We start from the raw sequence: 26,740 nt of genomic DNA, 5'->3' as shown, positions 1-26,740 counted from the left end.
CATTCTGAAGGAGATGAGCCCTGGGATTTCTTTGGAAGGAATGATGCTAAAGCTGAAACTCCGATACTTTGGCCACCTCATGCGAAGAGTTGACTCACTGGAAAAGACTCTGATGCTGGGTGGGATTGGGGGCAGGAGGAGAAGGGGACGACAGAGGATGAGATGGCTGGATGGCATCACCGACTCGATGGACGTGAGTCTGAGTGAACTCCGGGAGTTGGTGATGGACAAGGAGGCCTGACGTGCTGTGATTCATGGGGTCGCAAAGAGTCGGACACGACTGAGCAACTGAACTGAACTGAATTGTTATCCAACATTGCATCAATATGTAGATTACAAACCACTGAATTTTGCACTCTAAAATACTTAAAACAGACAATTTTATGTTATGTATATTCAATCTCAGTTGAAAACAAGGAAGAACCAAAGGGCGTGGGCACATACCAGCTCAGTCCTCTGAACTCTCAAGCTGACCTTACAGGACAGGCTCCTGCTGAAGAGAAGTGCTGGCATAGATGTCCAAGTAGATAAGGTACAGACCCAAGCGGGAGGAGACAGGGCCAGCCTGTCCCGGAAATTGAGCCTAGTACTGTGGGTCACCACACCAGAGAATGCCAGAGACAGCTCTATGAAGTAAGAAGGGTTGTCTTGGAGGAATTGCAGCTACAAGGCAAGAAAGTCTCTCAGGTGTTGGACAGGAGTCAGAGGTGTCAGCACTACATGTTGGCTTTTAATACATACGCAGATAGATAAAAATCAGTATTGATGTGGGTGTATATACATTTATCTCCTAGCTCTGACTGTTGAGAGGACCTACAGGTTGTGACACACCAGTAGCAATGAGCACACCCAACACCCAGATCTGGGTTTTTAAATACCATTGTCCAAAAGGGGAAATCAGGACTCCTGAAGAAATGATTGATTTTAGAATCAGGGCAGGGAAAGTACAAGGTGAACCTGGAGTATTTTGTGGTACCAGAAAGTAAGAAAAGACTCAAGAAGTAATGAAGACATATCAAAGGAATATAGGAGCCAATTTTCAGGAAGAAAGGATGAGAAACGATAGAAATAAAGATCACTGTATTAGGTAGATATTGTTGCATAACAAGTCATTGTAGAACTTAGTAGTCTACACAATAAACATTTTTTATCTCACAGATTCTGTGGGTGAAAAATCTGGATGTGACTTAGCTGGATCCCTGACTCAAGGTCCCTTCAAGGTGGCAGCCACTGCATCAGCTTGCCTGGGGGAGGATCCACTTCTGAGCTCATCTCAAGGCTGCTGGTAGGTCCTCACTACCTTGTCTGGGGACATCTGTCCTTGCCATGTGAGTCTCTCCATAAGGCAGTTCACCACACAGGCCTGGCTTCCCTTAGAACCAGCAAGTGAAGAAAAAGCAAAGGTGTTCCCAGGATGGAAGCCACAGTCTGTTAAAAACCTGACATCAAGAACTTTGTATGTGCGTCTCTCTTCCCAGAACAGCTTTTTTCCTGCCCCAGTGACTTGCTTCCTTTTACCTTTCAGATCTATTCAGGGCTCACCCCCTCTGATTCTTTGTGTAAAAGTAGGACCTGCCACCAATTATTTTATATCTCAGCATTCTGTTTGCTTCACTCATAAGATGTCTTGCCGTTTTCAATTACTTTGTTTATAAGATTATGGTGAGGACCATAATATAGTCATATAAATGAATAAAGAAGATGTGGTACATGTACCCAATTGAATATTACTCAGCCATAAAAAGAATGAACTAATACCATTTGCAGTAACATGGATCAATCTAGAGATTATCATATTCAATGAAGTAAGTCAGGAAGAGGAAGACAAACACCATGTGATATCACTTATGTTTGGAATCTAAAATATGACTTGTATATGAAACAGATTCACAGACAAAGAGAAAAGACTTATGGTTGTCAAGGGGAAGGAGGATGGCAGAGTGAAGGACTGGGAGTTTGGGGTTAACAGAAGCAAACTATTATCTATAGAACGGATAAACAACAAAGTCCTACTGTATAGCACAGGGAACAATACTCAATATCCTGTGATAAACCCTATTGGAAAAAATATGAAAAAGAGTGTATATATATTTATGTATGATTGACTCACTTTGCTATTTAGCAGAAATTAACATAACATTGTAAATAACTATACTTCAATAAAATAAAATTTAAAATATAGTCCTATAGAATGAAATAAATAGATGAGTAAAATAGAATAGAATGGCACAGAACAGGATAGAATAAGGACTGGGGGTAGGCATCTGGTCTTTGTTGCCCACAGCTCTGTATCAACCACCTAGCATGGTACAGGGCACGGAGTATGACCTCAGTGACTATTTGAGTGAATGGATACATTTGGATTTTGAACAGTCCTTGTGTGCACTTTGGCCACTCTAAATAACCCAAGGAGCCATGGGGCCTGGCGGTGCACCTGCACACCCAGGTCAGCAGGAAGTTGGGGGAATGGGGCATAGGAGTCCCTGGGAAAGGTCCAGACCGCATCTAAACCCTTTAAGTTGGGACCTCTGGGGGAAGGTTCTGGGCATGTATATTTCTTAATGCCCCAGGAATGTCCCATAGAAGCTGAGGTTGGGGACAACTGAGGCTGTAGAGAGGACTGTTTCCAAATAAGACTCTTTTTTTCCTCTGATCTGTGACTATTTGCTATCACTTGTGATTAGAAGGGGACAAGTGTGTATGACTCGACCTGAATTTGCTTCTGAATGCACTTGGGGAAGAAAGCAGTCTCTGCTCCCCAGTCAGAGACTGTGGTCCAGATCAGGGATTCTCAACTTCATTTACTTGCTGCAGTTCCCAGAGTAGTTGTGGAAAGTCTCACCCCATGAAGTCCTGCTGTGATCTGTTTGGGGTTCCAGATGGCCTTGGGGGTGGTCATGTGTATTCAGGGTGAGAGTACTGCCCTGGACCCTGGACCCAGTGGAAGAACGGCTCTGGAGGTTGCCTTTGGGGCTGTCAGTCTTCCACAGCCCAGAAGTCCCTTAGGCTGTTCTTTATCCCTCCATGCAAGCCACTGTTTCATATAACTTGCGTAAATTCAGGCTATGTTTCCACCCAAGGTTAATCATTTTAATTAGTAAAGCTGCTATATCATAGGAAGCAAACAGTGACCCTTAAGTAGATAATTGGCAAAATTGAAACAATTAAGTGATTTTTCCCCAGGAGAGCATTCAGCAAAGCCATTCTAGCAACAGGCAAAGGAACGACACAAATGAAGTGTTTGTGGCATGTACGAAAGAAAGTAACGTGTGGTGTTTGCAGTCCACTCAGATCATCCCACTGGAAGGATTTTCACCTACTTCCTGGTCAACCCTTTGAGTCAGTTGGTCAACTCCAGGGTTCTGAGTGAAATCGGGCTCAGTTATCACAGTGACGACAATATTTTTGCTCCCTTCTTTATCTCATCTTACATCCTGTTCCCCCATCATCCACCTGATCCCTCTACTCTGGGAATAACCCTCCCTCCCCACAACTACACTGCCTGTCCTACAATGTTATCTGGTGGAACTCAAGGAAGATGCTGAAATCAAATCTTAAAAAAATTTTTTTTATTGTGGAAAAAGTCACATAATATAAAGCATACTATTTTAACCATATTTAACTGTACAGTGCAGTGGCAGTAAGTACATTCCATTGTTATGAAACTCTCACCACCATCATCTCCCCAAATTTTCACCTTCCTAAACTGAAACTCTGTCCCCATTAAACACCAAGTCCCCATTCCACCCCACCCTTACCCCTCAGCATCCACCAATGTACTTTCTGATTCTAGGAAATCAAGTCTGTGTTGCTTCTTTCATCTGAACTTGAGGAACTGCTCCCCATTCTACTCCCACAACTCCCCTCCACCCGCACCCCATGCCAGCCTGGCTTCCTGAGTGTTCTCCCCAACTCTCCCTATAGCCTCACCCCACCCCAGCCACCCCACAGGAAACCACAAAACTGGGGGCAACCACACACCCACCTCTTGCTGCTCGCAGTGGGCTCTCTGATGAATGCCTGTAGGATTGTATTATAGAAGCTGCTCCATTTAAAGCATCCAGTTAATACAATGAGAACAGGCCTCCAGTGATTTGAGAATGGGAAGCACATGGTGTGGGATTTGCCCTATGAAAAGCCATTGCCAGGCGTGGCGATGTTTCTGTGGTGACAAGATAATCAATCACTGCCCTGGTGATTGGACAGGAGGGACAGGCTTGGAAATCCTCTGTGTCCCTCTTGGGATGAACTGGGAAGGGGTGATAGGAGGCATCCAGGAAAGCCTCTGCTTGACCACTACCCTCTGACAGCTCCCAGCCCTGGTGGCTCCCCCGGGACTGCCTTCCAGCCCAGGGCTCCTGGGGCAGCCCCCTCCCTGGGTGTGCCAAGGAATTCAAGCTGCACAGGCCACTGGAGGGCCATCATGGCAGTGTGCTCCCTTCCCAAGCCTTCACCACACCTGCCTCTCCCTGGGGCCTGGGCAGCCTCCAGAGCCCTGCCAAGCCTGGCTGGAGCCTGTCTCCCATGGCAAGACTGTCCTGCAGGTCTCTCCAAAGGGGCTTATTCTGCCCCCTGCACTCGCCTTTGTCCATAGAACCATCCTCTCCTCTCTCAGTGTGTCTGTGACTCTGCTGCCTTTCCCTCTGAGTCCAATACTTGGGGAGGCTCAGCAATCCCTTGGTGCCATTGGCAGCACTGGGTGAGCCTGGCTCTGTCATAGCCCCCTTGGATCTAGAGGACAGTGGAGGCTGGATAGGCAGTCAGTCCTCTGAGGCAGTGCTGCCTGGACAGGACACACTGACCTGAAGCCCTTTTCTGGTTCCAAGTGTGGCCTTGGGGTTATGGAACTAAAACCAGTGACCACAACAGAGGCTGGGGGCCTTAGCCACAGCTAACTGAGATCCGACTAAACAGGATCCCCTATCCTGTGTATCCAGAAATAGAAACAAACCAAAGATGAGAGGGAAATGAGCCATTCTGGAAGGTGTATGTTTCTAAAATGGGAGGAAAAGGCAAAACAAAGAAATAAGGAAACTGGGACAAGTTGAAAAATACATTTGGCAATGAGAGCTGTGTTTAAGTAGATGAGGAATTTAAAACACCGAGCTGGGTCAGGATTTGGAATGTTGTGTGGAATGCTTTTAAAAATGATGTTCAAAAAAAATTTGAAGAAAGTTAAAGATCTTAGTGACTTTATTCAATCATTCCTCAATCAGCCAACATCCCATCTAGTGAACAGAAAAGAGCTCTGAGGATCTGCACAAAATAAGGCTTTCATAGGCATAAGGGGGTGGGAAGAGGAAGGTTCTAGCAAAGAGTAAGGTCACCTCACTATGGGGAAAAGACAGGGTCTATTGGGAAGATCACCTCACTAGTACTGACCAGGTAATCCCAGACTAACTGGTTAAAAGTGATATTTCTGGGAAAAGCTGAAATTGCATTTGGGTTAGTTAGGTAAGTCTCAGTTGGTTGACATGGAGCTTAGTACAAGTGACTCCATTTTGGACCTTTTGTTTCTTCCTGTTTTTTTTTTTTTTTTTTTTTAAATTGTGATTAAAATAACTTTACAGAATTTACCCCAAGGAGGAAGAAATAGCCTCTGTTAGGCTATGGATGTAGGAATTAAAATGCATTTATTTATGTGGCCCAGCCTGAGAGCTGACTGTGCTGTTAAGGAACGTGTAAATCTCTGCCACAGATGGTGGAGAGAACAGTGATGATTAAACGTTTCATCAGAGGCCTTATACTTTGTTGTGTGTTCATTGTGGCTACAGGAAAGGATGCTGTAACAGATCTTTAAATAGCAAACCTGCGGCTAAATTTCACTTCATCCATCAAAAGCCGCTGCTATGCAATGACCTAATTTTAGCTGCTTATCAATTCCCCAGTGCTTGTTCGTTGATGTAACTTTGATCCTCTGATGTTAGATGACTTTGTGCTGAATATAGCTAGAATTTAATATGAATCATTTGGATGGCTGCCCAGCTGAGCTCAAGCATGTAAGTGTATGTCTGTGTGTGTGTGTGTGTGTGTGTGTGTGTGTGTGAAAACGGAGGGGGGGTGATGCAGGCTGGGAGGTGGATGACAAACACAGATACCAGCTTCCTTAATCTTAGGGCAATCAACTTCCCATCATGTCCTTGGACTTTCACTTTATTTTCCATTGTAACCAACGAGATTCTTCTAGCGGCAAGTACACGTGGGACTTGAGCAATGATATCGTGCTCCTGCCAAGATCTAATGAGAGTGTCAATAATTGCAAGACATTTTAAATGAATGTTTTCTAAGCAAATCATTGCCTTTTCAAAGAGCTTTTCTTTCTGCTTACGGAAAGAGCAACTCAGACACTCTGAGGGAGCCGAGAGCATATTTGATCGCCTTCCTCCTCTCCCATATTCTGGACTGTTAGAGAATGTCTTTTTTCATCTTTTCTACTATCAGGCTTTTCATCTGAACTGTGAGATTTCTTCCCATCATCCTGGCTCTTTGAGGGCATCCGGGTAACACACGTCATTTCTGGATGTGTGTAGGTTCCTTGGCTCTCCTATATTTACTTGCCCTGGTTCGTGTAATTTCTTGCCCCACAACAGAGTCATGATATTTGATTTCCATTTTCTGAACATTGCAGGTGAAGCTGAAAGCCAGGGGGATGGAGAGATTTTCTGGGACATACTAGCCTTCCTGGATAGATTTGGCCTAGGGGCTACTAGCCTAGATCTGCCTTCTCACTCAGGTGGGAGTGGAGGAGGGGCTCTCTCTAATTTCTATTTTCTTCTTTTTCCTGGATTTAACCACTGCTTACTTATAACCTCCTCCCCTCAGATAGAGCCTGGGAGAGGGTAATAAAGCTTAAATCTGACTTGGCTGCCTGATAACAGTCTGGTGGAGAAAGAAATCAAGACCCTTCATCCCAGGATTGTATGTGCATTTTCATCTTCCTTGCTGTTTCTGTCTGCCGTCATCAAGGGTGCATGCAAAAACAGGCATGGGCAGATACGTACTGGGGCGTGGTGCAGGAGGAGTTCGTAATGGATATAAGATGTCTTAAGATCCTCAGAGGAAAGTTTCCTTTAGAAAGAAATAATTAGCTGCTGCAAAGAAGTGCCTAGAATGAAATCAACTTAAATATAAACCCTGACTGTTCAAACCAGTTTCTAGGTAGCTTGACTAATGTTAGAGATGGACCTCTGCAACAATCTGTGGGACACCTTAGCTAGATAGGAACAGAACACTCTATTTCATACCCTAGCCTCTCCGTAACACTTCAAATACTGTTCTTACAGCTTGTTTGGTTACCATACTCCCCTTTTTTTGGGAAAGCAGGGAGGCCTGTGCTTGCCAACATGTCTGTGAACATCTACACAGGGCCAACAGTGTGTGAAACTTCATCCCCGACAAAGCATGCAGTGGGGAGTGTTGATGGGAGTGGGGGTCCCTTCAGAGTTAGACGAGAGAATTGCTGGGTGTCGGGGCCTCCACAGGAAGTGGTTCAGCTAAAACAGCAGCAGTGGCTAATGTGATCAGCCCTCACTGGTCAGAATGCATCGTAAGACTGAGCATAGTTTAGAGGAAAGCAATCAACTCCACAGGTGTGTATTAAAAGTGGTAAAAGCACCTTAATAATAATTCCAAGAAACACTTGTAAAACACTTACTACACATTGCTGCTGCTAAGTTGCGTCAGTCGTGTCTGACTCTGTGTGACCCCATAGACGACAGCCCACCAGGCTCCCCCATTCCGGGGATTCTCCAGGCAAGAATACTGGAGTGGGTTGCCATTTCCTTCTCCAATGCATGAACGTGAAAAGTGAAAGTGAAGTCGATCAGTCGTGTCTGACTCTTTGAGACCCCAGGGACAGTAGCCTACCAGGCTCCTCCGTCCATGGGATTTTCCAGGCACTAGACACTCTTTAAATGCTTTCTAAAGATGGCTATACTTAACCCTTCCAATTACCTTAGGGAATAAGTTTTATAATTGTTTCCACTTCACAGAAGAGTAAGCTGAGGCTGGGACCTCCTGGGTGGTCCAGTGGTTAAGAACTTGCCTTGCAGTGCAGGGGATGTAGGTTCGATCTCTGGCTGGGGAATGAAGATCCCACATGCTCTGGGGAAGCTAGGTCCATGCACTGCAGTGAAAGATCCTGCAAGATGCAAAGAAGTTCCCGTGTTGCAACTAAGACTTGATGTGGCCAAATAAATAAATAAGAAGAGTAAACGGAGACCCAAAGAGGTCAAATACCCAATACTTGACACATCCAATACCCAGCAGACTCAGCACTCAAAGCTAGGCAAAGTCCAGATTGTGTGTTTTTGATACTAGCCTATTCTGCCTCTAACACCCCACTCCAGTACTCTTGCCTGGAGAATCCCAGGGACAGCGGAGCCTGGTGGGCTGCTGTCTATGGGGTCGCACAGAGTCGAACACGACTGAAGCGACTTAGCAGCAGCAGCAGCAGCAGCATTCTGCCTGTAAAGAACTAGAAATCTCCAGCAAGCGTCCTGTGACTCCTCCAAAAGTAGTCTGCAGACCTCAGTGACAGCAGCCAGTGGTTCTGGCTGTGTGTAGAGATCCTGTGTGTGGAGTTGCTGTCGTCAGCCATGAAAGTGCCTTTGCGATGGGTGTCTGATTAAGTGGCCCCTGGAGTAAGGACATCAGATCCCAGTGCTGATCTGAAGTAAGAATGTTCAGCCTAAAAGTAGTTTAGTCCACAGCTCTTCCTAAGAGCAGTTTATCTGGACCAGCACGAATATTGATAACACTGAAGTTCATATGTGACTTGAGTTGGTCATTTCCTTGAGATGTTCCCTGTGGTCAGAATAGACTTGCAGGGGAAGCAGGCACTGTCAGCTCTCTTGTCAGGCAAGCATGGCCTGCCCTGATGTTCCTGTATGTCAGAGGATCCACAGCCTGGAATTACATGGGAAGAACCAGACTGATCAGTGTCTGAAACAGTGGAGTCAGATATCAGTCCCAGAGGGTCCTTTGATCACAGAGTAGCCTAAGGATGGAGAAGGCTGTCTAAGCTGTGGACTATTTGGGGGTTAGCAAAGGATGCAGGACTGTAGAGCATCCTGAATCAGAGAACAGAGAGGATGGATCTGTGGATGGAAAATAATCAAATGCTTGGAGTAAGACATGAAGGAAGGGGGACTTTAGAAGCTCTTTCCAGAATTGGCTCAGAGGGAAAAGCGTCTGCCTGCAATGCGGGAGACCTGGGTTCAACCCCTGGCTCGGGAAGATCCCCTGGAGAAGGAAATGGCAATCCACTCCGGTACTTTTGCCTGGAAAATCCCATGAAAGGAGAAGCCTGGTAGGCTACAGTCCATAGGGTCACAAAGAGTAGGACACGACAGCGACTTCACTTTCCCTTTCCAGAAACCCAAGGGAGTTGGGGGCAGAGGGAGGCAACCATCTGTTATGGGCTGAGTTATAGTCTCCAAAATACATATTCCTAACCCCCAGTATCTCAGAATATAGCTATATTTGGGAATAAAGCTTTTAAAGTGAAAATTAGGTTTAAATGGGGTCATCAGGGTAGGCCCAATGACCTACAAGCGACACCAAGCTACCTGGAGTCGTTATAAAAAGAAGTGATTAGGACAGAGACACACACAGAAGGAAGTCCACATGAAGACACAGGGAGAAGACAGCTGTCTACAAGCCAGAGAGAGAGGCTTCAGAGGAAACCAGCCCTGCCGACACCAGGATCTCAGACTTCCACCTCCAGAACTATGAGAAATAAATGTCTGCTGCTTTTGTCACAGCAGCCTGCCCTGACTGATACACTGCTCTTCTCCCCTCTCCAAAGCCAGCTGCAGTCTCTGGAGTTGCCTCTGAGATGGCCCTGACTCAGGTGTAAACTGTGCCTTCTGTCCTGGAAAATGCTGCAACACTTAATAAAAAGAGAGACAGGGGTTCATTTCCTCTCAAATAATAAATGCTGTGATCCCAAGGTGCTGCTCATCGATTCACTCCTTCACCAAATTCATACAGTGGCAACCTCAGTCCATGCACTAAACTCACCCCTCACAGCTGCAGCCCTGAACTGTGATCCAAAGATGTGTTCGAAGGTGTGCTGGAATAGGAACAGAGGTGGTATGCAAGGTGATCTAGGCCAGGACAACAGAGAACAGTCAGCAGGAACAGGGTCCACTTCCTATGCAGCTCTGAGGAGCTGGGACTTCTCCAAAAGTACCAGAGTGGATTGCCATTTCCTTCTCCAGGGGATCTTCCCGACCCAGGGGTCGAACCCAGGTCTCCCGCATTGCAGGCAGACGCTTTTCCCTCTGAGCCAATTCTGGAAAGAGCTTCTAAAGTCCTCCTTCCTTCATGTCTTACTCCAAGCATTTGATTATTTTCCATCCACAGATCCATCCTCTCTGTTCTCTGATTCAGGATGCTCTACAGTCCTGCATCCTTTGCTAACCAGACTCTGAGGGAAAGGCTGTATGCATGAGGTCCTTCAAGGAGACATTGGAATAAGTTGGCCCTGGATTTGGCAAAGCAGCTTAATTATGAGCTGAAATTGCTGCTGGGGGAGAGGTCTTCTTCCACTAGAAAATCCCTCTGTCCATTCCCAGCTGGGAACATAACCCTTTCTGGATCCTACAACAGCAAGGCCACCTCTGATCTGGGGCTCCCTACTATTTAACCTGAAGGCGTGTGACAACCTTGAGTGGGCAGAGGGAACTGCAATCCACTTAGGGGGGTTCAGGACTGCAGAGGGAAGTCAGGGTGAGCAACATGAATGGTTTGTCTTGAGGCAGAGCTGATGGAATAACTTGAGAACTTCAGTAAGAATAGGAGGAGAACTTTCAAAGAGATGAGGTCACAGCACAAAAGTCCAAAAATAAAATGCATGAATTCTGATTTAAAACTTCAGGAGATGAATCGTAAAAGGATCACCTTTGCTGGGGCCCAAGTGTATCTCTGGTTTGAAAGATGTGGTGGAATAAACCTCTCAGCCAGAGAGCTGATGAGAAATTATGAGTGAGAAGATGAGAAGCACAAGAAGCAGGATGTCTAACATAAATTGTAGGAATCTGTAATGAAGAAAGGAATAGATAGACAAATAGTAACTAAGGAGCCAGTGCAAGAAGACCACCCCATGTTGAAGAAACACTTGACTTTGCATATTCAATGGTCTCTCTGAGTCTCAAGCACAATGAACAAAATTAAATATGTTTATAAACATATTCCAGAGAGTTTCCTGATAAGATAAAGTGAATAATACCTGTAAGCATTCAGAAAAAAAAGTTCAAAACATGTTCAGTTCAGTTCAGTCACTCAGTCGTGTCCGACCCTTTGCAACCCCATGAACTACAGCACGCCTGGCTTCCCTGTCCATCACCAACTCCCAGAGTTTACCCAAACTCATGTCCATTGAGTTGATGATGCCATCCAACCATCTCATCTTCTGCTGTCCCCTTCTCCTCCTGCCTTCAACCTTTCCCAGCATCAGGGTCTTTTCAAATGAATCAGCTCTTTGCATGAGGTAGCCAAAGTATTGGAGTTTCAGCTTCAACACCAGTCCTTCCATTGCACACTCAGGACTGATCTCTAGGATGGACTGGTTGGATCTCCTTGCAGTCCAAGGGACTCTCAAGAGTCTTCTCCAACACCACAGTTCAAAAGCATCAATTCTTTGGTGCTCAGCTTTCTTTATAGTCCAACTCTCACATCCATACATGACTACTGGAAAAACCATAGCTTTGACTAGATGGACCTTTGTTGGCAAAGGAATGTCTCTGTTTTTAAATATGTTGTCTAGGTTGGTCATAACTTTCCTTTCAAGGAGTAAATGTCTTTTAATTTCACGGCTGCAGTCACCATCTGCAGTGATTTTGGAGCCCAGAAAAACAAAGTCAGCCACTGTTTCCACTGTTTCCCCCATCTATTTGCCATAAAGTGATGGGACCAGATGCCATGATCTTCGTTTTCTGAATGTTGAGCTTTAAGCCAACTTTTTCACTCTCCTCTTTCACTTTCATCAAGAGGCTCTTTAATTACATGTGAGAAAAAAAAAATGGAGTTAGCATTAGGTGTTTCATCAATAACATTGGAAGATAGAAGATAATAATTAAGGGAAAAGCCTCTATTATCCAAGTAAATTATATTAAGAAAAATGTAATTATATTCCAGAAAAAATATAGTCATTTTGGCCATATAGGGCCTCAGCAATATAACCATGTGCGTTATCTGCAGATAATATAAAGAAAACTCTCAAATAAAACTGGAGAATATGAAGCATCCTTAGTCCTTGTGAACAATGTCTTGCACTAGAGATATGCCATCTAAGTGGATATCGTGAATCACTGGAAAATAAGCATGTGAATGTTAACTAAGGATTTGTGAGACAGCCCATTCATTCCAGAAGGGAAAGCATAATGATAATCTACTACTTAAAACATTTACAATATTAGATATTTCACCAACATGGAGGCATTAAGGCTGGAAGCTTAAGTGTGTGGTGGTAGAAAGGAGACTTGAGGCGTGGAAAGAGAGGTAGGAAAAGCATCATAGGTGATCAGGAACAGGGTGATGATGGAATCAAGAACTCATATATTACGGTGGATGGGCAGGGAGTAGGCAAGTAAAATACTTAGGAGGGGATGGGGTCATAATTAATGTCAGTATGTTAATACAGAAACAGTGGGTGTGATGCTTAACTTTATTTGTTAACTTGACAGGCCATAGGGTGCCCAGATTTGGTCAAACATGATTCCGGATGTTTTCTGCCAGGATGTTTTGGACAAGATTAACATTTGAATACTTAGACTGAGTAAAGAAGATTGCCTTCCCCAAAGTGATTAGGCCTCATCCAATCAGTTGGCAGTGAATAGCACAAAGATCACTGAGCTCCCCAGAGTAAGAGGGAAGTCCTCCTGCCTGGCTGGAGGATTTGAGCATTGGTTTTGGTTCACATCATGGACCCTGAACCAGAATGTCTTAGGTAAGACACTCTTTGATCCACAAAAACTGCGAGATAGTAAATGTTTATTGTTGCTTTTAGTCACTAAGTTGTGGGGCAATTTGTTAGATAGTAACTAATGCAAATGGATATGCGAATTTCCATTGCATTCCATATGCCTAAGTCCCTCTGATGCTCAATGTGTCATCAAACTAACTCCAAAGGTACCAAATTTGTGTAATATTCCACTATTCAAACTTCTAGACATATGAAGAATTATAATTCATGTTTTGTTAATGGCATGAAATTTGCCACTTTTTCTAATTTTTTAAAGAAAGCTGTATTCAGATCAGAAGAAAGAATCCCTGGTTCATCCTCAAGTTGGATGAACAAGGAAGAATTTAAACTGTGGACAGCCAACATGTGGTCTTGTGCATCCTGGTGAGTTACTAAAGTAACTGAGACACACTGTGGAGAAACCACTTACGAGACTCAGAAGGAAACTGGGGACAACAGATGCAGGCTTTGAAGTGATATCAAAAGGAGGAGGGAAGAGGCTTGCAAATTCTCAAGTGTGTGAATAGGTCAAATCTGTATGGGATGCTATAAAACAAGAGCTGTTGGTGAAATGGTTTAAATAATGTGAATTAATAGTGTTCTTGGCAACCAGAGCACCATTTATTGCTTGGGATGGTTTTGGCTCAGTTCCTCAAGTAGTAGAGAATGAAGAGATCCATGTAGAATTCAATAGTAGAAACAGTGCCAGGCTTTGAAAATGGTATTTCTTTACATTTTGAAGATGAATATCAAACCTTTCTAATACTTAAAAGCAATGTTTGTAACTATAAAGTGGTCATTATTCACTGAATCCCTGACTTCTCAAATCATTAAAATTGTTTTTTCTCCTGTTGCTTAATGTATATTAACACTCAGTAAAATTTTGCCTTTGTATTTGAACATGATGTTGGAATTCATTCAACATTTCAATGTTTCAACATTCTTTCATGACATCTCCTGTGTGTTTTGTTCTGATTTTGGACATTAAGTGTTTTCATGTTGAGATAATTGCAAATTCACATGCAGTTGTAAGAAATAATACAAAGAGATTCATGTACATTTTACCAGGTTCCCCAATGGTGTGTGCATGTGTGCTAAGTTGCTTCAGTCTTGTCTGACTCTTCATGATCCTGTGGACTATAGTCCACCAGGCTCCTCTGTCCGTGGAATTCTCCAGGCAAGAATACTGGAGTGGATTGCCATGCCCTCCTCCTTCCCCAATGGTAACATCTTGCAAACCTGTAGTACAATATCACAGCCAGAATGTTGATGCTGATGCAGTAAAGATACAGGACACTTCCGTCACCACCTGGATCCCTCAAGTTGCGCTTTTATAGCCACACCCACTTCCCTTCCTCCCCACCTCCATCCCATTAACTCCTGGCATCCACTGGTCTATTTTCCATTTTTGTGATTTTGTCATTTTAAGAATGTTATGTAAACGGAGTCATACAGTATGTAAACTTTTCAGATTGTTTTTTTATTCAGCATAATTCTTGGAGATTAATCCAAGTTCTTGAATGGATCAATAGTTCCTTCCCTTCTATTGCTGAGTGGTATGGATGCAGCACAGTTCAGCTGTTCACCTTTGATGGATGTTTAGGTCATTTCCAGCATCTGATTATTACAAGTAAAGCTACTGTGAACATTCATGTAGAGGTCTGTGTGTGTGTACCTGTTTTTCATTGTGTGTAGAATAAATGTCCATGAACACAACTGCTGGGTTGTATGTTAATTGTATGTTAAGTTTTACAAATAACTGCCAAACTGTTTTTCAGGTTGGCTGTACAATTTTGCATTGATTCCTACCATCTATGTATAAGTGATCTAGTTTCTCCAATCCTCTTGAACATTTGGCATCATCAATGTTTTCTGTATAGCCATTCTGATTGGAGTAAAGCGATTATAGTTCAATTTTCACTTCCATAATAGTTAATAATGTTGACCGTCTTTTTTGTGTGTGTTTATTTGTCATCAGCATATTCTCTGGTGAAATGTTTCCTGTCTTTTGCCCATTTTCTAACTGAATTGTTTGTTTTTTATTGTTGAGTTTTGAGAGTTCTTCGTATATTTTAGATACAAGTCCTTTGTTGGCTGGATGGATGGATGGCTGGTTTGCAACTATTTTTCCTCAAATCTTTAGCTTGTCTTTTCATTTTCTCTGCAGGGTCTTTTACAGAGTAAAAGCTTTTAATTTTGATGAAGTCCAGCTTAACAACATTTTCCTTTCATGGATGATACTTTTGGTGTCATTCTAAGAACTATTTGCTGAGGTCAAGATCCTGAAGGTTTTCTCCTACATTTTTTCCAAGTTTCATAGTTTTTTAAGTTTTGCATTTGAATCCATGACTCATCTTGAGTTAATATTTGTAGGAGGGGAAAAGTTTAAGTGAGCTTCTCTGGTAACTCAGCTGGTAAATAGTCCTTCTCCAACGCAGGAGACCCTGGTTCGATTTCTGGGTCAGGAAGGATGGTCCCCTGGAGGAGGGATAAGTTAACCACTCCAGTATTCCAGTGTTCATGGGCTTCCCTGGGCTCAGACAGCAAAGAATTCACCTGCAATGCAGGAAACCTGGGTTTGATCCCTGTCCTGGAGGAGGGCATGGTAACCCTCTCCCATATTTTTGCCTGGAGAATCTCCATGGATAGAGGAGCCTGGTGTGCTACAATCCAAGGGGTCACAAAGAGTCAGTGAGTGACTAAGCACAGCACAGCAAGGTTTTAGTATCACATGGTTTTCAGTGTGAGACTATGACTGTAACAGTTGCGTGCTTAAAATCTAATTCCTAATAACAAAAGCTGTGCATCATTCCTCTGGTTGTGAGCTCATGTCATTGGTTATCCCATATTGTTTGCACTGGCATCAAGTGTAGTTCTTTTTGCTTTCTGATTTCAGATGTCTTTGTTCCAAATTGTGCTGGGACTGTCACTTTTGCAAACTAAAAACTCGAATTTCACTTCACAGTCTATAGAGTCAGAGGCAGTTGCCACCTCGGCACTTGTATTTCTGTGATTAGTATGTTTTTCTGCTAGTGTAATTATTTTGAATAATTTAAAATTGATCTGTTTATAAGGATTTAGCCCACTCTTATGTAATAATTTTTTCTTGCTCATCTATCCTTAATTTTGAAAAATAAAACACAATCAAGCAATTCACAGGGAGCAGAGGATGAAGCTTGAACCTTAGTTTGATTTTCTGCACAAACTGAACCTGAGATAAGAAGCTGAGTACAATTCTGTTACCAAACCACACTTGGATCTGCTTGCCCACACCCAGTAAAGCCTATCTACTGATGCTGGGTTGTGGTGGGGGAAAGTGCAGCATTTATTGCCCGGCGCCAAGTAAGGAGTCCAGGGCAGCTAGCGCTCAAAACATCCAAACTTCCTGATAGGCTTCAGCAAAGCATTTTTGAAGGCTGTGTTAAGAACGGGATGTCCTGGGATATGCAATCAGCTCATGAACAATTCTTTGATTGCTTGATGGTGAGGTGTCACAGAGGTTAACGTCATCAGTCCTCAGGAGCCAGCAAGTCTGGGGGCTACATGCTCACGATCATCAAGATGTTACTTTCTTCCCTTTGGTTGGGGTTTTAGTATCTGTAAAACAACTCAGGAAACGTACATCAGATATTGTTATCTTAGTACTTCAGAGAGGAGCTAAAGCGGAGGATATGCGGGAGGGTTCTGTTCCAGGCAGGCCCCATAGAGTCCTGCTCAGTTACAAGTTCACTGGGCAGTGACCTCTTGGAAGCAACTGGAGGAGAGGGAAAGGGAGAAGGAAAGCCTTTTTTTAAATGGGGTTAATGATGAGGTGACTGCTTTGGTGATAGGGGCTCATTCCTGCTAGGGACCCTCTGATGAATCCTGCTAAGACTGCCTCAGGATTGGCCCAGCAAGGTACAGGGAAGCTGGAGTACTAATTACCAGTCCCATCCCTTTTTGGCTGAGGGTTCCCCGTGGACCATTCCCAGCATGCAGACTAAGCAGCTTCTTCATGTGGGAGGCAGCCATGCAGAGTCAGAGAGACTTGGTGACTGGGAGTGGCTGCAGCAGCATGCCTGCTGGTGTTGTTACAACTGGGGAGTTCTAGGGTGTGATCTCCACATGTTCATTCACTGGGGAGCATGAGGGACCTGCTGCCTCTTGAGATCCTTTCCCATTTCTAATCTAAGTAGTTACTGTGACTGTAACAAATCCCATAAATTCCTATGTTGTTGTTTATTCTCTAAGTCACGTCCGACTCTCTGTGACCCCATAGACTGTAGCTCAACAGGCTCCTAGGCCCAAGGGATTGCCCAGGCAAGAATACTGGAATGGATAGCCATTTCCTTCTCCAGTGGATCTTCCTGACCCAGATATGGAACCCACATCTCCTGCTTTTCCGGAGGATTTTTTACCACTGAGTCACCAGGAAAGCCCATAAGGTCCTGTATTCTGACCTTTTTGATGTTTTCCTTTTCGAACTGCCATAGATAGGCCATATAGATTCCAGAGACTTTGGTGGAACAGAAATGCAGGAGCCCTTGATCTCCAGTTCTCATTCCAGGTGACCCACTCATCCTCTGATGCAGGCTGCAGGGAGGAATAATTCCAGTTCTCAGCTGGGCTTGTAAATTTCTAACTGTAGATGGTAGCTGACGTGTCTGGAATTGTGGCATATTCCTGGTTCCCATCCTCAGATTATCTGATGCAACAGATCTAGGAAGCATCTGCCATAATAAATGGCCCAGGTGATTTTTCTGCACACCAGAGTTTTAGGCTGTCAATTCTTACTTGAACGCCAACTCCAGTGGGACCACAGTAGCACCCCACTGTACCTTGTGACTAACTTTAGCATCTCTGGATGCAATAAATTCAGTTCCACTAATAAAATTGGAAGCTAAGTGAACATACTCCTTGTGCTAAATGGAGAGAAACAGAGAGGCACTCTAAGAAAGAGATGCAGTGGCCCTCAGAAAGAACTTGAGACAGAGCTGGAAGCAATACGAGGTGACAGAGCATTTGCTTGGCAGAGTCCCTCTCTCAGGAGTGAAACAAGTCCTCAAAGCTTGAAACGTTACTTCTGTGCCACTTGCATAGAGTCACAAGAGCACTTGACATTTCAAGGAGGCTTTGAGCAGAGGACATTTAGCTCTTCTTGATGCTCCTGAGGCTCTTTGCCAGGAATTTAGAATATTGTTAGAGTCTTTGCTATATTTCAGTCTGATGAGGAAAAGAAATAGCTTATGAATCTACAAGGTGACATGCTTTATAACATTTTTAAAAATTACTAAGCAAAACCGGAAGAGTTGGCCTCTTGTTGCTACAATACAATGCTCCAGGAACAGATATTTAGCATATTTTTCCTTCTAAAAAGAAAACAACAACAACACACCATAATCAGTCCTTGACTCTCCCAGCTTCCACCCCAAACCCTGGTCTATTAACCTGCAGTCTTTGCTAATAGTTTTCTTTTGTATTTAGGTGTGTTTAGAAATTCCTGGGTTGGGCTAAGCCGTGGGAGCAACGTAGCCCCATTGTCTCTGTTGGTATCGCTCCTTTTGGGTCACCATCCAGCATGGTGGGAGATCTTCCCCAACCATAATGGGCAGCTTCAATGATAAGGAAAAGCTGGTTGACCAACAGAACTAGCTGCCTCCAGGGGCTGGACATGTACAGCTTACAGTGGCTCAAGCTTCTATAAGTGAGAGAAGAGACACAGTACCAGACAACGGGGAGACGGGTGGCAAACTGGACCCCATAGCTCCATGGCCCCAGCCACTTATCCTGTGTGACTCAGTTATTACTATATGACCACTGTACTGTTGCTCAGAGGTTGTGTATCTGCACTTTCATCTGGAATCTACCAACAGTTGGGCAAAAATAAAAACAAAACCCAGCCAGATACCTCTACAGTTTGGGTCCACGGTTTGCCTGTGTTTTCAATTACTTTGATCTGCTTCTGCTTCTCTGTCTTCCTAGCACTTTGCTTTTACTTAAATATTGTGCTCAGTTGCTCAGTCTTGCCTGACACTTTATGACCCCATGGACAATAGCCTGCCAGATTCCTCTGTCCATGGAATTTTCCAGGCAAGAATACTGGAGTGGATTGCCATTTCCTACTCCAGGGGATCTTCCTGACCAGGGATTGAACCCATGTTTCTTGTATCTCCATCTCCTGCATTGGCAGGTGGGTTCTTTACCACTGTGCCACCTGGGAAGCCATATACTTAAGGAATAGGACAGTTTTCTTTTAGTTCCTTTCTTTCTTTTTTTTTGTTTGTTTTAAATTTTAAAATCATATTTCTTATTGAAGAGGCAATGCATACACTTGGCATACAGCTCAAAAGGGATGAAAAGATAGATAATTAAGTCTGTTTCTTAACTCTGCTCCCAGTCAAGCAGAAACTTTCTGGAAATATTCTGTTTACGTATGGGCTCTGTGTATACATATGTATTCTTCCTCTCTCTCGCTCTCTCTTTTGCAATCAGCAGATTCTAATAGTTTTGTAAGCAAATTTTTAGATTTACAGAATAATTGATCAGATAGCATATAGGATTCCACATGCCCAGTTTCCCCTATTGTTAACACCTTGCATTAGTGAGGTCCATTTGTTATCATTAACAAGCCAATGCAGATACATTACTCTTAACTCAAGTCCGTAGTCTACGTTACGGCTCACTCTGTTAATTGGATCTGTACATAATACACCTGCCATCACAGTATCATAGTTTCATTTGTAGGTGAGCTAATTTGTCTCAGAACACTGTCACCCAGCACAGTGTATCTCTCTGGGGGACATTTAATGAATGGCTACTGAAATGACCCTAGAATGATTGGGCTCTGACAGTAATGCCAGTCTTCAGTGGGGCAAGGTCTTCCCTGACTTCACCTGTGGTCAGTGATGAGTGGTGGTCTGCAAGGCAGTGATCACTCTCCAACCCAGTGGATTTTCCTCAAAGACTGTACAGCATATTTGCAATAGACCTGAATATCTGCCCCTGGCATTTCTACCAGGTCTGGGGGTGGAGTTTAAATCTTTTTTAGGAACATCCCCTAATAGAAAAGTTCTAGAAAATGCTGGCTCTACCTGTTTCTTACCTGCTCTGCAAATTCCTGCTTATACTTCCTCTAAATGTTTCAAAATCCAAAGAGTACGTACACTCTGGCTTTAGGATGAAACTTACTGGATATGAGGGAATTTAAGAACTATGTCAGGAATGTCAGTGTTGATTTGGGGGCTAGAAATCAAGTTTCACAATACTATGACAAACTTTGCAGAGTGTGGATGTCGAATTGCAGCGCTTTGCACTTTCCTGTGCTTCGGTTCTATTGCCCTCCTCGGTTTGGAGGTATATCCGTGTGGAAATCTTGTCAGGCTTATTATTCTCCTTGGGCACAGGCTTTGCTCCCCTTCTGCACTCGTCCCCTGTGGCCGTGGCGGGTCCCTTCCAGTGGCGCTTCTGTGCTATTTGACCCTCATGGGCAGGCTACGCTTGTGTTTCTTTCCCATTAACAGGATCACTGGGGATCTGTGATGACCCAGTGTCCAATTTTCTGTTCTCTGTTCTTTCCTTTGGAAAGCTGTCCTGGAAATGGACTAGCTTTTCCAAGAAAGCCTGTCATGTGTGTTTATAGACTTTTAATTTTGCTCAATTTCCTGCCATCAGTGGCAGGTCTGGGACTATCAAAGCAGGCTGCTGGGAATTCCCCAGGGTCAGAGTCAAAACCACTTTTTAAATCTCTTTCTAGAACATACACCAATACTCTATTTTTATAGCCCCCACATTTTTATTACGCATGTTCTTATAGCCCCAGGACTTCCTGTTCAAAACAAATAGCAAGATGCTCTACTTAAATGCGTATGGACTCTCCCATCTAGAGTGAAAACCAGTGCATTTTCACCAGATGATTCTTTCAGGCCAGTGTTAAACTCCCTCCCACTTTTCAAGACTCTTTTGTGGGACACCACAGGGGAAAAGGAGAGAAAGGGGTTTTGATGGTTAATTTTATGGGCCAACTTGGCTGGGTCAATGTGCTCAGACATACTGTTTGTTTCTATGAGGGTGGTTTTTGAATGAGATTAACACTTCAGTGGTGAACTTCTGGTAAACAGGTTACCCTCCATATTGTGGGTGGGCCTCATCTAATCGGCTGAAGGACAGACTAGAACACAAAACTGAACTTCCCAAATGAAGAAGGGAGTCTGCCAACAGATGGCCTTTGGACTTGAACTGCAACATTGGTTTTTCCTTAGGTCTCCTGACTGCTGACCACCATGCAGATTTTGGACTTGCCAGTCTCCATAATGGCATGAGCCAATTCCTTGTCATAAATCTCTTTCTGTTGGCTCTGTTTCTCTGGAGAATCCTGACTAATGCAGGGGGTAGACAAAGGGCAAGTGATGTATGTAGTCTATGCTCCTCCACAGAACAGCGGTAGGCAACACACCATTTCTTGCTACTCCTACAGGGTCTGGGAAAGGAATGTGTAGGTAGAACTCCATAAATAACATTTGTTTTCAGATATTTAAAAAAATTCCTACTCTATTTCCTTGTCTTATTTTTACTGCATTACAAGTTTACCAGATCTTTGCTAAAATTATAGATAGAGCCAGTCATTTGATGCTTTGTAAATAAAAATTAAAAAAAAATAGGAAAAGACAATTTCCAAATAAAAGTGGTATCCTTGATTGCCTCCTGGAACAGAAAAAGAACATTAGTGGAAATAACTAATGAACTCAGAATGAAGTTTGGAGTTTAGTTAATACTTAGTTTCTCTCTTAGTTTTGACAAGTGAATTATGGTCATGTAAGTTTTCCCAGTAGGGGGAAGTTGTGTGGGAACTCTCTGTACCATCTTTGTAACTCTTCTGAACATATAAAATCACTCCAGAAGTAAATGTTTATTTAAGAAAAATAGGAGACAACCCCCTTCATGGATCACAGCCTTGTCATAGCGAAGAGGCTTGCATAACTCAATGAAGCTATGAGCCAGGCCTTGCAGGGCCACCCAAGATGAACAAGTCATAGAGGAAAGTTCTGACAAAATGTGGTCCACTGGAGGAGGAAATGGCCACCCCTTCTAGTATTCTTGCCTTGAAAATCCCATGAACAGTTTGAAAAGGCAAAAAGATATGACACTGGAAGATGCACGCCCCCCTCCACCCCACCCCAGGTCAAAAGGTGTCCAATATGCTACTGGGAAAGAGCAGAGGGCAATGGCTAATAGCTCCATAAAGAATGAAGTGAATGTGCCAAAGTGTAAACAATGCTCAGTTGTGGATGTGTTTGGTGGTGAAAGAAAAGTCCGATGCTGTAAAGAACAATATTGCATAGGAACCTGGAATGTTAATTCTGTGAATCAAGGTAAATTGGATATGGTCAAGTAGGAGATGGCAAGTATGAATATTGACATCTTAGGAATCAGTGAACTAAAATGGAAATAGGTGAATTTAATTCAGATGACCTTAATATCTACTACTGTGGGCAAGAATCCCTTAGAAGAAACGGAGTAACCCTGAGAGTCAGCAAAAGAGTCCGAAAAGCAGTACTTGGGTTCAGTCTCTAAAATGACAGAATGATTTTGGTTTGTTTCCAAGGCAAATCATTCAGCATCACAGTAATCCAAGTTTGTACCCCAACCACTAATGCTGAAGAAGCTGAAGTTGAATGGTTCTATGAAGGCCCATAAGACCTTCTAGAACTAACACACACACACACACACAAATGTCATTTTCATCATAGGGGATTGGAATACAAAAATAGGAAGTCAAGAGATACCTGGAGTAATAGGCGAGTTTGGCCTTGGAGTAAAAAAAATGAAGCAACTCAAAAGCTTACAGAGTTTTGTCAAGAGAACACACTGGCTATGGTTTTTCTAATAGTCATGCACCAATATGAGAGTGGGGCCATAAGTAAGGCTGAGTGCTGAAGAATTGATGCTTTCGAATTGTGGTCCTAGAGAAGACTCTTGAGAGTCTCTTGGACTGCAAGGAGATTGAACCAGTTAATCCTAAAGGAAATATTCAACCCTGAATATTCATTGAAAGGACTGATGCTGAAGCTCCCACACTTTGGCCACCTGATGAGAAGAGCCGATTCATTGGAAAAGACCCTGATGCTGGGAAAGATTTAAAGCAAAATGAGAAAAGGGTGGCAGAGGATGAGATGGTTAGATAGCATCACCGACTCAGTGGACATGAAATTGAGCAAACTTTGGGAGATAGGGAAGGCCAGGGAAGTCTGGTGTGCTACAGTCCATGAGGATGCAGAGTTGGACATGATTTAGCAACAGAACAACAATAACAAAGGAGGCAAATGGGGTTCCATGGACGATGGGGTGACGCTACTGCAGGTGATATTGTTATCTTTCCACTTATGAGAAAGTATTAGCATTAGATTGCTAAATTACTTAGTTCATGTATCTCTGCCAGTTAACAGGAATGAAATGTGATTGTATATTAAAACAATATGGAATCATCTTGTTTTAGAAATTAACCATGAAGAGTTAACTGCTGCTGCTACTGCTAAGTCGCTTCAGTCGTGTCCGACTCTGTGTGACCCCAGAGACGGCAGCCCACCAGGCTCCCCCATCCCTGGGATTCTCCAGGCAAGAACACTGGAGTGGGTTGCCATTTCCTTCTCCAATGCATGAAAGTGAAAAGTGAAAGTGAAGTCACTAACTAACTGGATGTAAATGATTATGTCCAGTGTTAAAGAGCAGAGATGTGAGTGAGGCAGGTACCAGGAGTCTTGGCAGCTCTTAGGGTCTGAATGGATATTTGGAAATGGCTGGGCATGACCCTTCGTTTCCTGCTGCAATCACTAGAGCTGTTCAGAGTCCCTTTGGCTGGCTTGGCTTCTCAGACTCCTTGGGATAGCCCTGAAGTCCGGAAGTGTCACCTTTCTCTTTTTGAGAACTATTTTTCTGAACTGATGAAATAAAATGCTTATGGAAGATAACAAATATGTAACAAATTCATATGGTCAACATGTGATTTCTCCATACCCTACCATCTACCAATTCATTTTGCTTGTCTTGTTCCTTCAAAACTCTATGCAGGGGGCTCTCCTGCTATATTGCCCTAACTCATTTTTTGTTAATTCAGTCGTGTCTAAAAATTCTCCCAGGTTCAAAAGCAGCTTCCTCTCCCACATCCCCATCCCTGAGCCTCAGTCATCAGAATTAACTCTTCAGTTCTTTTTACTATCTCAGTTGATATGTGCCTTTGTATTTCTCCATATTTCTGATATTATTTCTTGACTTTGGGATTTTAGATACTACCTATGGACCTGCTTCTTTGGAAAGTGAGGCTTAAGCTTCTGCCAGATTGACAAAATAATTCTGACAACATCAATCACGTATTTTGACTTAACTGTAATTATGTAGATTATTGCTCACAGCTAAGTCAGATGGTATGTGATGACTGCACTCCCTTCCTTGCATAAATTTTGAATTGTCCAGGATTAAATAATTGCCTTGTTCTATTTTAAAAATTGTTTAATTTCTATATGCTTATTGATCATTCATTTTTGAATTTTCCATTAGACCTGTAATTCTTTTTCACTGTGTTCAAACCCTCTCATTTCTCAGAAACCCTCTTCTTTCTCTGGCTCCACCTGGCCTGGTTGGTGTCCAGATCTGCTGCCTCATGTTGTCCTGGGGCCGTGTTTCGTTATCAGTTCAGGGGTTGCATTTGTATCTCTCCTGTGGTGAATCCTTACCTTACTAGATGCCACATTCTCCTATTTGGTTGGTTTCCTCTCATTTTTATGGTGCTCCTGTTCCAATAGGCTCTTGAGAAAAAATCCCTTTGAAGTAAGACACTGTATCTGTATGTACATTCTTTTTCAGATACTTTTTCCGATAGCTTATCACAAAATATGGAGTAGAGTTCCCTGTGCTATGCAATAGGTCCTTGTTGTTTATTTTACATACAGTAGTATGTATATGTTGGACTTCCCTGGTGCCTCAGTGGTAAAGAATCTGCCTGCAATGCAGAACAGAGAAGGCGATGGCACCCCACTCCAGTACTCTTGCCTGGAAAATCCCATGGATGGAGGAGCCTGGTAGGCTGCAGTCCATGGGATCTCGAAGAGTTGGACACGACTGAGTGACTTCACTTTCACTTTTCACTTTCATGCATTGGAGAAGGAAATGGCAACCCACTCCAATGTTCTTGCCTGGAAAATCCCAGGGACGGCAGAGCCTGGTGGGCTGCCATCTATGGGGTTGCACAGAGTTGGACACGACTGAAGCGACTTAGCAGCAGCAGCAATGCAGAAGCCACAGGAGATGTGGGATTGATCCCTGGGTCAGGAAGATTCCCAAGGACTTAGCAACCCACTCCAGTATTTTTGCCTGGAATATCCCATGAACAGAGGGTGCTGGTGGGCTACTGCCCATAGGGTCGCCAAGAGTTGGACAAGACTGAAGCAACTTACCACGTGCGCACACAGTATGTATATGTTACTCCTCAAATCCTATGTTATCCCTTCCTCTGCCTTTCCCCTTTGATAACAACATATTTGGCAAATCCCTGTATCTGAAAACCACTTCATTCAAAATAATAGTTTGGCTATAGGTAATATTCTGGGTTGAAAATAACTTTCCTTTAGAGACTCAAAAGCATTACTCCTTTGTCACCGAGCTTCCACTGTGGCATCAAGAAGCCCCTGGTAGCATTTAGGATCTTCTCTTGTGCTGTGATCTCCCCTGGGCCCTCTTTGGTTATGAATATATTCCATCTCACATGCTGGGATTTCAGTGGGTGCTGTCAGCCTGGAAACACATTTTCTTGAATTGATTCATTGACAATTTCTTCCCCTTGGTTTTCTCACTTTTCTTTCTGGACTTCCTGTCCTTTGGATGTTGGGTCCACTGTTCACTGTCTTATCTTTTCGCTATTGCTTCCCACATCTGCTCTTCTAGTCTGCTTTCTGGGGGAACTGGTCCACATTTTCTTTCAACCTTTCTATTGACTTTTTCATTTTTGTATGTATTTTTAATTTTTTTATTGTCTTAATATCCCCTTTTTGATAGCTCCCTGTTTCTATGCATGTGATACATGTTCTGCTGTCTGTATCACCTTAAAAAGATGATACAAAATGAGTGATCTCCAGGCAGGGATGCCTGAGGCTGGCTGAGTGTTGAACCAGAACATTGTTACAAGTTCCCAGCCCCTCATGTGGCTTGGGCAGCTCACAGTGTGGTGGCTGGGTTGTTTGGAGAGGGAGAGTCCTGACAGGAAGTGTCTGGTGAACGAGCATCTGGGAGAGCCAAGTGGAAGCTGCAGGGACCTCAGCAGCCCAGGAAGTCCCTCGGGGTCTCCTTGGTTATATGTGGTGCAGGGAAACGGGGCGGGAGATGGAAGAAGAGGAACAGCAGATGCCAGGGAGGCTGCCACAGGCCCAGCTGGAGATGATGGAGGCCTGGGCAGGGTGAAGGGTGGATACAAGGTGTGTTTTGAGACAAAAAGGTAGAACCAAAAGGACAATGAGAGCTTTGAGTCTGTATGGAGGAAGACGGAAGCAGCTGGGTTGAGGATGATGCTAGAGCCAGCAATTGAGATTGACCAATAAGAAAGGAGCGTCTGGAAGCTTGGGGGGAATTAAGACTCCTTTGGCCACACAAAGTATGGGATTCTGGTTGATTCAAGGAAATCAAGAAGGGAGTTGAGTATGTGTGTGGTGCTCAAAGGAGAGGCTGATATCTGCAGCTCTTGAGCCTTAGATGAGTTTTAGTATAAGGACCTGTACGGCACCTGAAGGGAGCCACAAAAACCCGGAAGGA

The sequence above is a fragment of the Bos mutus genome, chromosome 8 (genome assembly GCF_027580195.1).
Source record: "Bos mutus isolate GX-2022 chromosome 8, NWIPB_WYAK_1.1, whole genome shotgun sequence".
Lineage (NCBI taxonomy): Eukaryota > Metazoa > Chordata > Mammalia > Artiodactyla > Bovidae > Bos > Bos mutus.
Note: the sequence above shows the minus strand (reverse complement) of the source record.